General features: G+C 47.9%; 1 protein-coding gene across 7 annotated transcripts in view; it reads right to left on the bottom strand.

Moving 5' to 3' along the window:
* The window catches only part of NAV2 (neuron navigator 2), a 405,016-nt gene that overhangs the window by 124,202 nt on the left and 266,374 nt on the right, over nt 1-14,440 (bottom strand). The window lies entirely within an intron of this gene.

Below are 14,440 nucleotides of genomic sequence, written 5' to 3'. Positions count from 1 at the left end.
AGAAGCAGGTTTTTCACCTAAGTAATGTGAATAAAACTGACAAGTCACAAGCAAATCACAGGGGAAGATATTACAGAACAGGGCAGTGGAGGATGTAGGTAAGCTTTTAAGAGAGGTGGAAAGGAAAGATAGAGGGTAAAAGAGCCACCTTTGCCATCATCACAGGCAAGTCGCTTCTCTGGGTTTTACATTTAAACTACAGGAATATCACATCCTTCCTGCATCACAAGGTGAACGTGAGAATTAGTGCAAAGGGCTCTGCAATCTGCCACTGGACCATATAATAAATGAAAGACACAATTAGGGCTGTCCTCATCTTGAAGTATCTACAATGGTACATCCCACCTTTGATGCTGATGTCTTCACAGGAGGCAGTCACAAAATTCTCCGAGTGACGCTAATGCTAACTTACTGTTTTCCAGATATCTTGGTGATGCCACAAAGCTATTTTCTGATGAAATCGGTGTTGTCTAGGGAAGGGGCTGCCCCCTGGATCTTTCTGTATTGCTGGCTGACTGTCCACAGACCAGACCTGTTCCTGAGATCTTAGCTATCGGTAGACGGTAGTTCGGGTCCAAAGCGGCTCCGCCTCCCTCCTGTGGGTCATTCACCACACCCAGTGGACTGTGGTGTCAGTACCCGTCTCTGCAGGAGCATGGACAGGCAAAACAAAGCTTGGCCAGAGCAAGAAACCTCACTCGGCTCCCTGGACTCCCTCCAGGGGCCCCATGGGAAAAATGTGCCAGGTCTGAAAATGCCAGTGTTTTACATTTCAAGTCAAAGAAGAAGACCCCAGGAGTCATCTATTTTCCTGAAAACAGTCAGCTGAGCTACATCCTGGACTGTTTCACAGCAGTTAATGTTTTAGATTTAGAACATAGGGGGTAGATCCCGATGGGTTTCAATCCTTGATTTCTTTTTTCCTGCCTCTCATTTGGGAACTTCTTAGGATACGTTCTCGGAAGAATGGAATGATAAGATGCTGCGGAGGTTGCCTAGAACCAGGAGGTTCAAGTGAGAGGCAGAGAAGGAAGTTCTCCCCGGAGCCCTGCTGGGTGAGGAGCTTCCGGTACGGCTCAGAAGAACTTCCCCTGAGAGAAGCTTCCCTGGGACCACGTCTGAGCTGAACTTCTCTGAGGTCACACCGTGCCTCCCATGTATGACATTAATGACTATAGATGACACAGTGCCAATGGAATGGAAACTGCTGAGAGTCGGTCAAACCAATAGTTGTGGGTTGTGCCAATAAAACAGTAGCAGAACAGACTGAATCTTTCATTCAGCTGGACCATACTAAAAATAAAGAGCATGGTGGAAATACTGAAAACTACTGAAATTGCCTTCCCAGTCCACCCTCCTCCCTGGATAACAGAATCCTACTTGTGTTCTTCTCGGGGAAGGTTGGAGGGCCATGACTCGTCTAAGCCAGTATAAGACTTCTATATCCCCTGCCACTGACTAGTTTAAAAAATGGATTGTGTGGTGTACATTTGGTTAGTGAAGTCAAGTCTCCTGAAAACTTCTGGGAAAGGTTTTTGCTATTAAAAAAAGACCTAAGAAAAATAATATGGCCTAAATGTCTGTGCTCTCCCCAAATTCATATGTTGAAACCTTCATCCCCAAGGAGATAGGATTTGGAGGCGGGGCCTTTGGAAGGTAATTAGGGTGAAATGAGGTTGTGAGGGTAGAGCCCCCACAATGGGATTAGTGTCCCTTATTAAATGAGAAAGAGATGAGAGCACTCCCTCTTCATCATGTGAGGAAATAGCAGAAAGGTGTCTGTCTGCAAGCCAGAAGGGGGTCTTCAGGCACCTTGATTTCAAACGTCCAGACTCCAGTGTCAGAAAGAACTGTTTGTTGTTTAAGCCTAAGTAAATAAATACTACTGAATTTTGTACTATAAAATGGTAAAATTTATGGCCTATAAATTATATCTCAATTTTAAAAAGTGATCACAGCTACAGTTAAATACTTCTTTGTGCAATTACTTTAAATTTTCTATTTATTTATTTATAGTATTCATTTTAGAGAGGAGAGAGGGAGAGAGAGGGAGAGGGAGGGAGCGAGAGAGAAGGCGGGGGAGGAGCAGGAAGCATCGACTCCCACATGTGCCTTGACCAGGCAAGTTTGGGGTTTCAACTGTGATCTTTTTTTTTTTTTTTTTTTATAATTTTTATTTATTCATTTTAGAGAGGAGAGGGAGAGACAGAGAGAGAGAGAGAGAGAGAGAGAGAGAGAGAAGAAGAGACAGAGAGAGAGAAGTGGGGGAGGAGCTGGAAGCATCAACTCCCATATGTGCCTTGACCAGGCAAGCCCAGGGTTTCGAACCGGCGACCTCAGCATTTCCAGGTCGACGCTTTATCCACTGCGCCACCACAGGTCAGGCAAGTTTGGGGTTTCAAACTGGCGACCTCAGCATTCCAGGTCGATGCTTTATCCACTGTGCCACCACAGGTCAGGCTGTAATTACTTATTAAAAGCTTGCCTCTCCCATACAAGACAGTAACCTCCTTGAAGGCAGGCTCTATTCTTATCTTGTTCAAATCTATATCCCATGTGCCTAGCACATTCTAAGTGCTTATTCAATACTATTTTCGTTGAATGAATGAAGCCCAAAGTTATAGTCATTGGGAGGGGTTTAGCAAAAACCTCTTGGAATGACATCAGTTACAGGCTTGCCTTCTGCTTACATGTTAGCAAACTTGACACCGAAGACATACAGCATGGCAAATTAAATGATCTGTTAGTCTAGCTGTCTGTCCATCCATCCATTCACCCACCCACCCACCCATCCAACAGATGCAGTAACCTGGGGTCCAGCAGTGGGCTACATGCAGACGTCCTACAACTGGCACACACAGAAAAAACCCACAGACACCCAAATGCACTAACTCTGCCAGAGACTAGACTTTCTAGATCTAATGTCCTTTCAAGGACAATTCAGTGGAAGTTCTTCAAAACACAATCTTGCACCATTAAGCAAGGCAGTTAATTTAATTTCAGTAAAGTCCTTCCAAGCACATAGATAAACAAAACATTTCGACTGGGGAGATCTTGTCAAAGGACAAACAAGCTAATTTTAGCATTCATTTCCCCACCAAATTTTTATTGCTGGTGAAACAACACACACGGTTGGGCAATTACATGCACCCCGGCATGTAGACAAGGCCCACACATACACACCCTGGCTTTCTCTGAGGGCCGGAGAGAGGAGCCGGATTCGCATTCCAGAGACGGAACACTGAGACGTGCTGCAACCCAGCATGCAATGGGGTTTTGTTCAGAATGACCACCAGTGAAAGTGGGAGGGCCCTGGGGGAATGGGACGTAATCACTTGGCTTGTCAACTGATGATAGGAGTTCTGATTCTGTTGAGGCAGAGAGGAGGGAAAGTGAGGCTAAAGCCAGATCCTTTGCCTTCTCAAAGGCACCTGGAAGCCAGGGAGTTGAATACAACTAATCTGGTGATGATTCAGGTTTGTTGCAAATCTATTTCATTCGTGTGTGTGTGTGTGTGTGTGTGTGTGTGTGAAAGAGACAGAGAGAAAGGGAGACAGAGAGGGAGGGAGAGAAAGAGAGAGAGGGAAGGGGAGAGAGAGAGGGAAGGAGAGAGAGAGAGAGAGGAGGGAGAGAGAGGGAGAGAAGGGGGAAGTGATGAGGAAAATGGGGGAATTCACCGTTTCTCTCAGAGGTTTATAAACACATATTCAATCATACATTTTTAATAATATTCTTCAGAATAAACTCTGTTGCATGCCCTCTCATTACAGCTGTCACTAAAAGGGGCCTCACATACAATCTCATTTGACATATTTATTTGTATATCATTTTCCACCTATTACAATAGTCTAATTTATAAAATAGCTCCATCTATATTTTAAAATAACTCTTCCAGTCTCAATAAACAAATAAATATACACACACACACAGTGGTTTTGTTCAATCCAAGTTTGTACAGGAATTGGCTACCAAATGTGTTAATACAGATTGCTGTAATCAAGTTAATTCCTTAAGAAAGCATAGTTTACAGGTGAGGAAGTCATTGGTGTGTTTTATCTGAAACACCAGCCCTCACCCAGCCGTTAAAAAGCCTCCTGAAACCAGTATAATTTTGTTATCCAGTGTGTTACCCTAAGACATTCAATAAAAAGGGAAAGAGGCTCAGTGCATCAGCCCAGCGTGTTGATGTACCAGGTTCGACTCCCGGCCAGGGCACACAGGCGAAGTGACCATCTGCTTCTCTACCCTTCCCCTTTCTCTCTCTCTCTCTGTCTTCCCCTCCCGCAGCCAAGGCTCCATTGGAGCAAAGTTGGCCCAGGCGCTGAGGATGACTCCATGGCCTCCACCTCAGGCACTAGAATGGCTCTAATTGCAGCAGAGCAACGCCCCCTGGTGTGCTTGCTGTGTGGATCCTGGTCGGGCACATGCGGGAGTCTGTCTCTCTGCCTCCCCACTTCTCACTTCAGAAAAATATGAAAAAAAAAAAAAAAGGCTCCTGTTTTTGAAGGCTCAAGGAGGCCAGGAGTGATGGTCTGGCCCCACCTTCAGGAGCTGTGGGCAGACTCACCAGGGTGGAGATGAAACGCCCTGAGGTGACAAGGAAAGGGACCCACTGACCCAGGGACTGAATCCCTGAGCCCCAGTGGTGCCCTTTCCCTCTCTTTGGGAAATAAATAATTAGTGCTGGAGCCTAATGAGGTGCTGGTAACATCCTAGTGTTGGCTTGGTGGGTCCCGACTAAGCTGCCAAGCAACTGAAGGATTTTCACATTCCTCCCCTGAGTTCTGCAGTGGTGGGTGGAGGGGCTCTCTGCCTCACCCTCCGCTTCTCCCCAGGTCCAGGTTGAGAGAGCGGGGGCCACTGCCAAGGACACAGGCGTCTATGGGGTGTCTTCCTTGCTATCGAGGGCTGAGATACGCTGGGGTGCCCCCCAGCATCCAAGTTAGAAAGAGGGCTCTGTTGTCAGACAGTCCTGGGTTCAAAATCTTCTCTGCCCCTTCCTAGTGAAGTGACCTTGTGCACGTCATTATTAACAAGAACTAACGGTTATTGGTGTTTGCCGGGTACTATGCTTCACATAAGTCATGGTAGCCTCTAAAGCAGGCATCCCCAAACTACGGCCCGCGGGCCACATGTGGCCCCCTGAGGCCATTTATCCGGCCCCCCGCCACACTTCCAGAAGGGGCACCTCTTTCACTGGTGGTCAGTGAGAGGAGCACTGTATGTGGCGGCCCTCCAACCGTCTGAGGGACAGTGAACTGGCCCCTTGTGTAAAAAGTTTGGGGACCCCTGCAAAGAATCCTATCAAGTATATTATTATCTCTATTTTTCATACAGTTAAAAAATTTTAATTTATTGATTTTAGCAAGAGAAGAAGGGGGGAGAGAGAGAGATAGAGAGAGAGAGAGAGAGAGAGACGAACATCAATCTATTCCTGTACATGCCCTGACCAAGGATCAAACCAGCAACCTCTGTACTTCAGGACAATGCTCTAACCAACCGAGCTACCAGACCAAAGCTATCTCTATTTTTCAGATGAAAAAAATGAAATGGGGTCAAGGTCCCAGAGTAGGTAGGTGGGTTCAAATCCCAGCTTTGTCACTTCTGGCGTGTATTTTCTTTGAGCTTCGGTTTCCGCGTCTGCCCGATGGGTGGAACGACTGGTTGACTTCAAAGGGCTGTGGTGAGGTGAACGAGACGGTCCACACCAAGTCCAGCACCTGGCACATCGGGGACACATTGTCACACTGTGGTGACAGCAGAGCCTTCTCCCCTTTCAGTTCCACAAATACCAGGCTCTGTGCCAGGTGAGGATGGAAAGACCTAGTTCCTGCCCTGCTCTGGCAAAGCCCAAAAAAACCTACATGGGGCTCCATCATAGGGCAAATCACGCTACTCCCACATGAAGAGCAGCAGTACATACAGGTGGATGTGTACAGGCTCTGAGCGCCCGGGGAAGGTGTCACAGAGGAGTGCTGTCTCAGCTGGCCCTTGAAGGGTCCTAGCAGTGTGCCGGCCAGAGCAGGAGAATCCATTCAGGCACATGGACAACAACACAAACAAAAGCAAGAGAAACGGAGGGGGGGGGGAGTGAAGAGCAGGGTAAGTAGTTTTCACCGTTGCTGGAACATCCAGAACGAAGGCAGAGGCTGGGCTGCACGGGGACTGGGGCACAGTCAGGAAGGGCCTGGGTGCTGGCTGGGGTTGAGGCCTTTGCCTGCAGACCAGGGCAGCGTGAAGGTAGGAAGCCAATGAGTAGCAGGTTCTGGCTTCTGTTTCAAAGAGAACACTGGCTTTTCAATACTTCCACCATCCACTCCTCCATTTTCGGTGAGCATCTTCTCGCTGGTATGTCCTTCTGTAGATTTTTCAGAATGCACCATTTGTCTGAATTCCCTCTGGGTCATCTCAGACCTCTGGGGACTGACCAGACTTGCAGGGTGGACCTCACCACCCCTCCAGCCAAGAGAGGCCTATTACAAGAAGTTTCTCAAAATAGGTGCATCCCACGTAACTGACACTAGCTATGAAAAAGCTCCGGCATCTAATAAGACCTGTTAGAACAAATACACTAGATTTTGAGTCCAACGTTTAAGCAATAGATCGCTCCTCTTCTTTACACGTAATGAGGCAACAACAGGAAATGAGTGAAACTGGCCTGGGAGTCACCTTGGGGAGGAGGGAGGGTTCACAGTTCCACACAGCCTGCACAGGTAACACAAGCTGACCTTCACTAACCTCAGCAGACATCACCTCCTCCTTCCGTCAGGACAGGGGGAGCTCAGAGGGGCGGGAAGCAGGGAGAAGTATGTACTGACCTGATCTAGTTCAATGCATTTCTCATAGAGCATGACATTAAAAAAACTTTTTTTAAACCTTCAGCTGCAAGAAATGAAAGCAGTACAAACAGGAGGAGAAAAAAAATCAAGCCTAGGCGAATATTTTTCTTTAAAAGATGTGTCAGCCTGTCTGTCTTTTCTGGTTCACACTTTTGGTTTAAATGTGAACATTGTAAAGAAAAAAAAATAAAAGAAATATATAAAAATTTTCCTTGCCAATATCAATATAAAAAAAATGAACGTATATATCAACAGATGCTTTGTTGTACAAAGGCAAAAAAAATGATGTGGGCTGATGAAAAGCTGTTGATGTGAGCTTCTCCCCAACATCCAAGTCCCCAAACAACACAAGCTTTCCCAGTGCCCCTCTACTCTGTCACAACACGGCATGACATGTATTCTCTCTGTTTATTAGGATGGAAATTGAGTTTCTGGACAAACCTGTAAAAAGATCCCTTTAGCTAAGGGCCTTTTAGAAGTCAGACGAGCAAACTTCCCTCCGGGTCACAGAAGGACAAACGGACAAGCTGGTCTAACAAAGCTGCCTGCCTCTTTTTGAAGAAAGCCTGTCTTTATGACAGAAAGAAGCTGCTGCTCTTGACTGAAGGGCAGTAGGCGTTTGAAATGCAAACAATGATTGGAGGGGGAAAAAAACCCTGGGTTTAACTTTGCAGTGCTGATTATAAAGCTGCAGCACCGAAATTTAGGCAAACACTTAAAATGTGACTGAGGAAACACTTGGAAAACCCTCCAAGGTTTTAGGCACAGAAGCCGAGGCTGATACGGCACATTTCATTTATCACTCCCCACTGCCGCCACCTCAAATGACAAGGACAGAGATGTGTTACAGAGTGATTTTAATACCCAACTCTCAGGATAGACTTAATGTTTTTTTTTTTAAATCAAATAAAGGTGAATTGTAATAAAAGAACACGGTGCTGCTTCTCTATTATGGGTCATTGCAAACTTACACACAACAAAACAAAACCAACATCAGCTTCTGGAGAGAAAGTCTAAGCTTTGAAAGGTCTTTCCCTGTAACAATAGGACTTTACAAATAATCCAGACAACACAAATCATCAAGGAACGCTTCTGTTTTTCATGTCTTTGGAGACTCTGCCAGTGGAGCCGGCGGGGAGACAGGGACCTGGAAGACCCAGCCAGTTTCCTACCTTGCTGCTCGCTGCAGAGCTGGGGCACCTGTCAGCACTGCTGGCCCTTCAGGATCTCACCACGCTGGGGTCCTACTCTTTTCAGGAGGGCATGGGAGCTCCATTTTCATCTCCAGCAGAATCTTCCCTTGTTTTGCTCAAGCCCGGAGCAGCCACCCAAGGCCATGCCGTGCGCCACCTCGGCTGCGAGCACAGAATGGGACCATGGCAAATGGAGGAGACTGCAGGGAAGTTCCTTCAATGGCCACAAGCCAGCCACCAACTGTGAATATCCACAGCTCAAGGGACAGCAGCCCCTTCCCTGGTTTGTCTGCATTTCACTTCCATCTCACTGAGTCCTGGCTGTGAAGCCACCAGATGGCTGAGCTCTCTGATCCTGGTGTGGCAGGAAGTCAAGCCTGCTGCAGAAGCGAGCCGGGCTCAGGAGGTCTGGAGCCTACTCTGGGCAGCCTAGTCACCCGAGCATGCCTCTCTGGGGAGCACCGTGCAGACGTTGCTAAGCTAGTCAGACAAGAGCTCAGCTCCGGCAGGCCACGGGGACAGAGGCAGCAGCAGGAAAAGGCAAGCCTGAGTAGAGGAGGATTCAAAGGGTCTCAGAGCCCCCCTTTAATCTGTACTGGGGGTTGGGGGGAGATGTGCCACAGACTATTTCCTAAAGTAAGTGCTGCAAAGTCACACTGCTGGGGGTCACTGCAACAAAACTCACATGTTCCACCCTCTACCTGCCACTCAAAATATGAGCCATAGATCAACAGTTCAGCATCACCTTTTAGAACCACAGAATCCCAGACCTTCTGAATCAGACGCTATAGTTCAGCAAGATGCCCACATGGTCCTAGTGCACATTGAAGAGTGAGAAGCCCTGGTCTCCATGGTGGAGAACAGAAGATGACCCACAGGGGTGAGACTAAAGTGCTTCCATGTACATTTCCTCCCTCCCCCCCTCCCTTTCTCCCTTCCTTCCTTCTTTCCTTCCTTCTTCCCTCCCTCCCTTCCTTTCTCCCTTTCTTATTTTCTTTCCTTCTTCCTTTCTTTTTAGGTGAGAGGAGGGGAGACAGTGAGGCAGACTCCCTCATGTGCCCTGGCCAGGATCCACCCAGCAACCCCATCTAGGGTCAATGCTTGAATCAACTGAGCTACTTTTAGTGCCTGAGGCTGAATCACTTGGACCAAGTGAGCTATTCTCAGTGCCTGAGGCTGACACTCAAACCAATCAAGCCACTGGTGGTGGGAGGGGAAAAGAGAGAGAGAGAGAGAGGGAGAGGGTGGGGGAGAGAAGCATATGGTCGCTTCTCCTGTGTGCCCTGACTGGGAATTGAACCCAAGGTGTCCATACGCCAGGCCAATGCTCTATCCACTGAGCCATGAGCCAGGACCTAGATTTATTTCTTATCATGTCCCTTTTAATTCCTATATTTTGTGTAGATGTTATACTTTACACAATATTTCAATAACATGGCACATATACATTTAAAAAACAAACACAACATCTAATAGAGGAACAAGCTATTTTTTACACAACCAAAACTGCTTAGAGACCACGACTGAAATCAGAAATTCCTTAATCTTCTTAAGTTATGAACCCTTTTGAGAAACTGCTGAAAGCTATTGACCCCGTGTCACATACTGTGCAGAATGTGCGTCCAGTTTGAGTCGGTTCACAGACCCCTCCCGGCAGACCCTACGCTAGCATCCCTCTCCCGGGTCAGGGCAGGAGTGGATCCTGGATGAGCTGGTCCTTTCGGCATATCCTGCAAGTTCCCACATACAAAGACTTGGTTGTGTTTGCCCTAAAGTGACTCAGCCGTGGCACATGGTATTGCTGTAACTCACACGTCACCCTGAATCTTAGCACACGGACTCAACCTCACTGCTGCCCTGGGTCTGAGCTTGTCCTCACCAAACTCCTAGCAGGGGAGGAATTGAGCAAGTGGGAAAATCACCGCACAGTAATGCTGCCAAGGTCCCTGCGCCTTTCACAAAATACCAGGTGAATTTTCACAAGTTTAACAAAATGCCATGTGGTGCTAATTTCCACAGCATTCTGGCTTAGCTTACCTAAGAATCTAGACACATATCACCTCCAAAAGCAGTTTAATTTTAAAAATCCACAATTTTGCCAATAACATACACAATCACACAGAGAGCCAGGGATTATAAAACAGTGGATTCATCACTCCTGTTTAAATCAATACACACACGCACAATTTTCATAATAATCCATAGCAACGCCGCCTGTTTGATACGGGAGTTGGCAGGGCAGCGAGCTCAGGAAAGGCTAAGCACTTTGGAAGTCTGACAGCCCCCGTGTCTGGAATTCGGTCCGGCCCGGGGTCCCTTTATTGTGGTTCAGCTGTCAGTGTGGCCTTGCGGCAAGCATTTCTCACACTAGCAGGAAGCTCTTCGTCCACCTACTGAAAGATGAAACACATTCTAACACACAGGAGACAGTTCTCCAGACAAAGCCCCTTTAAGCTCCTTCTTGGAATGGAACAGATGGTGAAAGGAGATTGACTGATATCCAGGAATTCTCAAGCCTTCAGAATACACCTGAGTCACCTGGGGAACCTGAGAATAAACCTGCACGTTCCAAGGCCCCAGCTTCGGGGCGAGAGAATGGCGTACCGGGGCCCAAACCCTGCATTTTTAAATAAGCTTTATTTTGTTTCAGAGCCTTTTGAGGTTTACAGAGAAACTGCACAGAAAGTAGAGTTTCCACATCTTCTCTCCCTCCTACTGCCAGTTTCCCCTATTATTAACAGCTTGCCTTAGTGTGATACATTGTTAAAGTTGAAGAATATTGATACATTATTTGATAACTGTTTGATACTAATAACAACTATTTTTTTTTTTCCTGAAGCTGGAAACTGGGGAGAGACAGTCAGACAGACTCCTGCATGCGCCCGACTGGGATCCACCTGGCACACCCACCAGGGGCGATGCTCTGCCCACCAGGGGGCGATGCTCTGCCCCTTCGGGGCGTCGCTCTGCCGCGACCAGAGCCACTCTAGCGCCTGGGGCAGAGGCCGAGGAGCCATCCCCAGCGCCCGGGCCATCTTTGCTCCAATAGAGCCTTGGCTGCGGGAGGGGAAGAGAGAGACAGAGAGGAAGGAGGGGCGGGGTGGAGAAGCAAATGGGCGCTTCTCCTATGTGCCCTGGCCGGGAATCGAACCCGGGTCCCCTGCACGCCAGGCTTACGCTCTACCGCTGAGCCAACCAGCCAGAGCCCTAATAACAACTATTGATCATTAGTTGTATTAACCAAAGTCCACAGTTTACACTGGGTTCACTCTGTGTGTAGCTGTGTAGGCTCTGGCAAATGATAAGATTTTGTATCTACTCTCACAGGATCTCACAAGTAGAGTTTCATTACTGGAAAAATTCTATCCTCCCCCCTGCTCGCTCCTTCCCCCGAACCTGTAGTTTCTAACAGACACGCAAGTAATTCCTTACAGGTAGTGAGGATCAAGCTGTCAGAAACGCTGCCTTAAATCTTGAGACCGGGATGGAGGAACTGTGAGCCAGACTGGCCTCAGTTTCCCTAAAAGCTAAATAGTTACCATCATGTGACTCCAGCATCACGGTCATTTAAATTTCAAATCCTCACAATGACTAGCCTTGGCCCTCTGTATTAAGGGGACAACGTGCAGGTGAACAGGTCCTGATCCCTGACAGCCCCTCCATCTCAGGTTAAGGCTTGATTAGAGTTGTTAGAATTCTAAGGTTTTCCCAAAAGATCAGTTGATTCATCGTCTTAGACACACGAGCCTAAAGAACACTACAGCTGTGGGAGCCGGATTGAGAGGGCCCGTGAGTGAGCCGCGCCAGGCCTGCAGAATGCAGAGTCCGCGGGCAATGTGTGGGTGGCGCAGCAGGGGCGTTCATGGTTAGATGCCAATACCCTGGAAAAGCCTTCTGCCTTGTCAAAAGAATCCTTCCTCCCAGGTAGTTCTTATACACTGAGACGTGCTCACCGGTCTTCTGGACGCTGCTATACCTTACTTATTGTGCCTGGGACTTCAGACATGGCTTCCCAATGCCCAAAGTGCTCTAAGACACAAATTCACTTTTCCATTCGGTCAGTGGAATTTATGACGGTATTCAAGATTGTGTGTTCCCGTTCAAAGATGACTAGCTCCCCAGGGGTAGGATTCAGACACCCAGTGTCTCTTTCTCGTCCGGTTGCATGCAGACACCCTCAGGAAACAACCAGAGACATTACCAAGCTGGGGAGCAGCCAGATGGTGCTTTAGTTTAGGTTCCTACAAGTTTCACCTTGTCTTATCTAGACTGCAGCTGAAGGAAATGCCGAGGTGTACTGAGAACAGCAGAGTCAGGAGGCGACTCACCCCTCCTGCAGGCTGAGGTACAGAGCCGGCCTCGGGGACATCACCACCCCAGCCGGCCTCGGGGACATCACCACCCCAGCAAAGGTTTCTGGAAGCAGCCATGGGGCCGCACTGGAGTCACACGCAGGCTGTTGCCCTAGAGACGGTGCACATTTTGAGGTGGTGTCTTTGTTCAGTAAACATTTATGCAGCCCCTACTGTGAGGCAGGCACTGATTCGTGTGCTAGGAATGAGAATCAGACTGAGTCCTTGACCTTGATGGGGCTTCGTGTCTGGATGGGAAAAACAGACGTGCAGATGTTGGCATAGGGTTCAGCAAGGGCCAGAGCAGGGAGAGGGCAGAAAGGGCCTCTTAGATAAAGGAACCCTCAAGTGGCATCCTGCAGGATGAGAAGGTGCCCCTTGGGTTGGGGCAAGAAAACTAGAGAGTTCACACAGACAGACATACACGTGCCAACACAAAGGACCTACAATGCATAACGAATTCATCGTGTGGTCTTAGATGCTAAATTTCTACCAGGTAACATTTTCATTAAGAAAATCATTATTCTGCCTGACCAGGCAGTGGTGCAGTGGATAGAGCATCGGACTGGGATGTGGAGGACCCAGGTTCAAGACCCCGGGGTCGCCAGCTTGAGCACGAGCTCATCTGGTTTGAGCAAGACACATCAGCTTGAGCTCCAGGTCGCTGGCTCAAGCAAGGAGTCACTCAGTCTGCTGTAGCCACACACACACACACACACACACACACACACACACACACCCCGCCCCCAGTCAAAGCACAAATGAGAAATCAATCAATGAACAACTAAGGAACCGCAACGAAGAATTGATTGATTTCTCATCTCTCTCCCTTCCTGTCTGTCTGTCGCTATCTGTCCCTCTCTCTGACTCTGTCTCTCCCACAAAAAAAATAAAATAAAAATAAATCATTATTCTGGACACTCATTTTAAATGGGATTCGATAAATATACTACCAATACAAAGAAATACATATACAGGCCTCTGGCCTTTAGGCAAAACTGGGTGACCCGAGGATGCTTCTATTGCCTGTCACTAAGTCCAGCAGACAGGAGAGCTGACAGCACAGGACGCCCGACCCCGCTCCCTTTGCCGCCGGGCCACAGTGCCCTGGGTCACCTTCAGACACGGGGAGGAGCCAAGTGCCCAGAAAGCCTGGCTCTCAGCAGGAGTGGGCCCATCTCTGGGGCGGAGCAGGAGCTTGAAAGAGCACGTTTGATGTCATAAACTCATCATTTTAAACCAACAAATAACAAGGCCCAGTGCTTGTTTTTTAATATACATATATAATATATTCTATAGATCAAGTGTGATCAAATTTTGGTTGCTATGGAACTGCTAAAGGCACAGTAGTTTTCAAAAGTCACACCTACCTCACCACATATACCCCCTCCCCCCAATTTCAGAGTGTGATTGATGTCTTTATGTTAAGCAGAAAGGGGTATGAGGCTTCTTTTTAAAGTCTGGGAAAAAAAAAACTGAGATAAAATTCATGAGGATGGGAAGGTACCATTTCTCTCTTCAGAAAGCAAACTCCTCCAGGCTCCCTCCACATGGAGAGACTATCCAAAAGGGAGTCTTGCGGGCCGCAGAAGCGACACAGGATGTAGTCTCAATCGAGGGAGGGAGGGGCTGTGGCTGAGAGAGCGGCTCCGGCACATCTCACGGCTGCCTCTCTGAGGTATCACTGCCCCACGCCCATAAAATAAATTTTAAAAAGCCGCCTGCACTGAATAATTCTGGTAAAATTAGCCATGATAGAAATTCTTTTAAAAAAAAAAACACAAAACCCACCAAAAACCAACCCCAGAACAAAATCCTAAGGTGAAAAGGCATCCTATGCAAACCAAGCGTCACTGGAAAAGAAGAAACCCAACCCAGCCTCCCGCTGGGCATAGCTCAAGTCCTGCCCCAGTGCCTCCCACGAGAGCCACAAAAACATGCCCTTTTCTGCCAAGGCCCTACTCTACACAGTGCCTGAGGGGTACGACCCGGTGAAACTACAGCAAACAGGTGCTGCGCTCCTCAGTGACTAGAACGCAGTGCTCATCCTCCCACG

The sequence above is a fragment of the Saccopteryx bilineata genome, chromosome 1, assembly GCF_036850765.1.
Source record: "Saccopteryx bilineata isolate mSacBil1 chromosome 1, mSacBil1_pri_phased_curated, whole genome shotgun sequence".
Lineage (NCBI taxonomy): Eukaryota > Metazoa > Chordata > Mammalia > Chiroptera > Emballonuridae > Saccopteryx > Saccopteryx bilineata.
The sequence above is the reverse complement of the archived record's forward strand: the minus strand, read 5'-3'. Positions and strand labels throughout refer to the sequence as shown.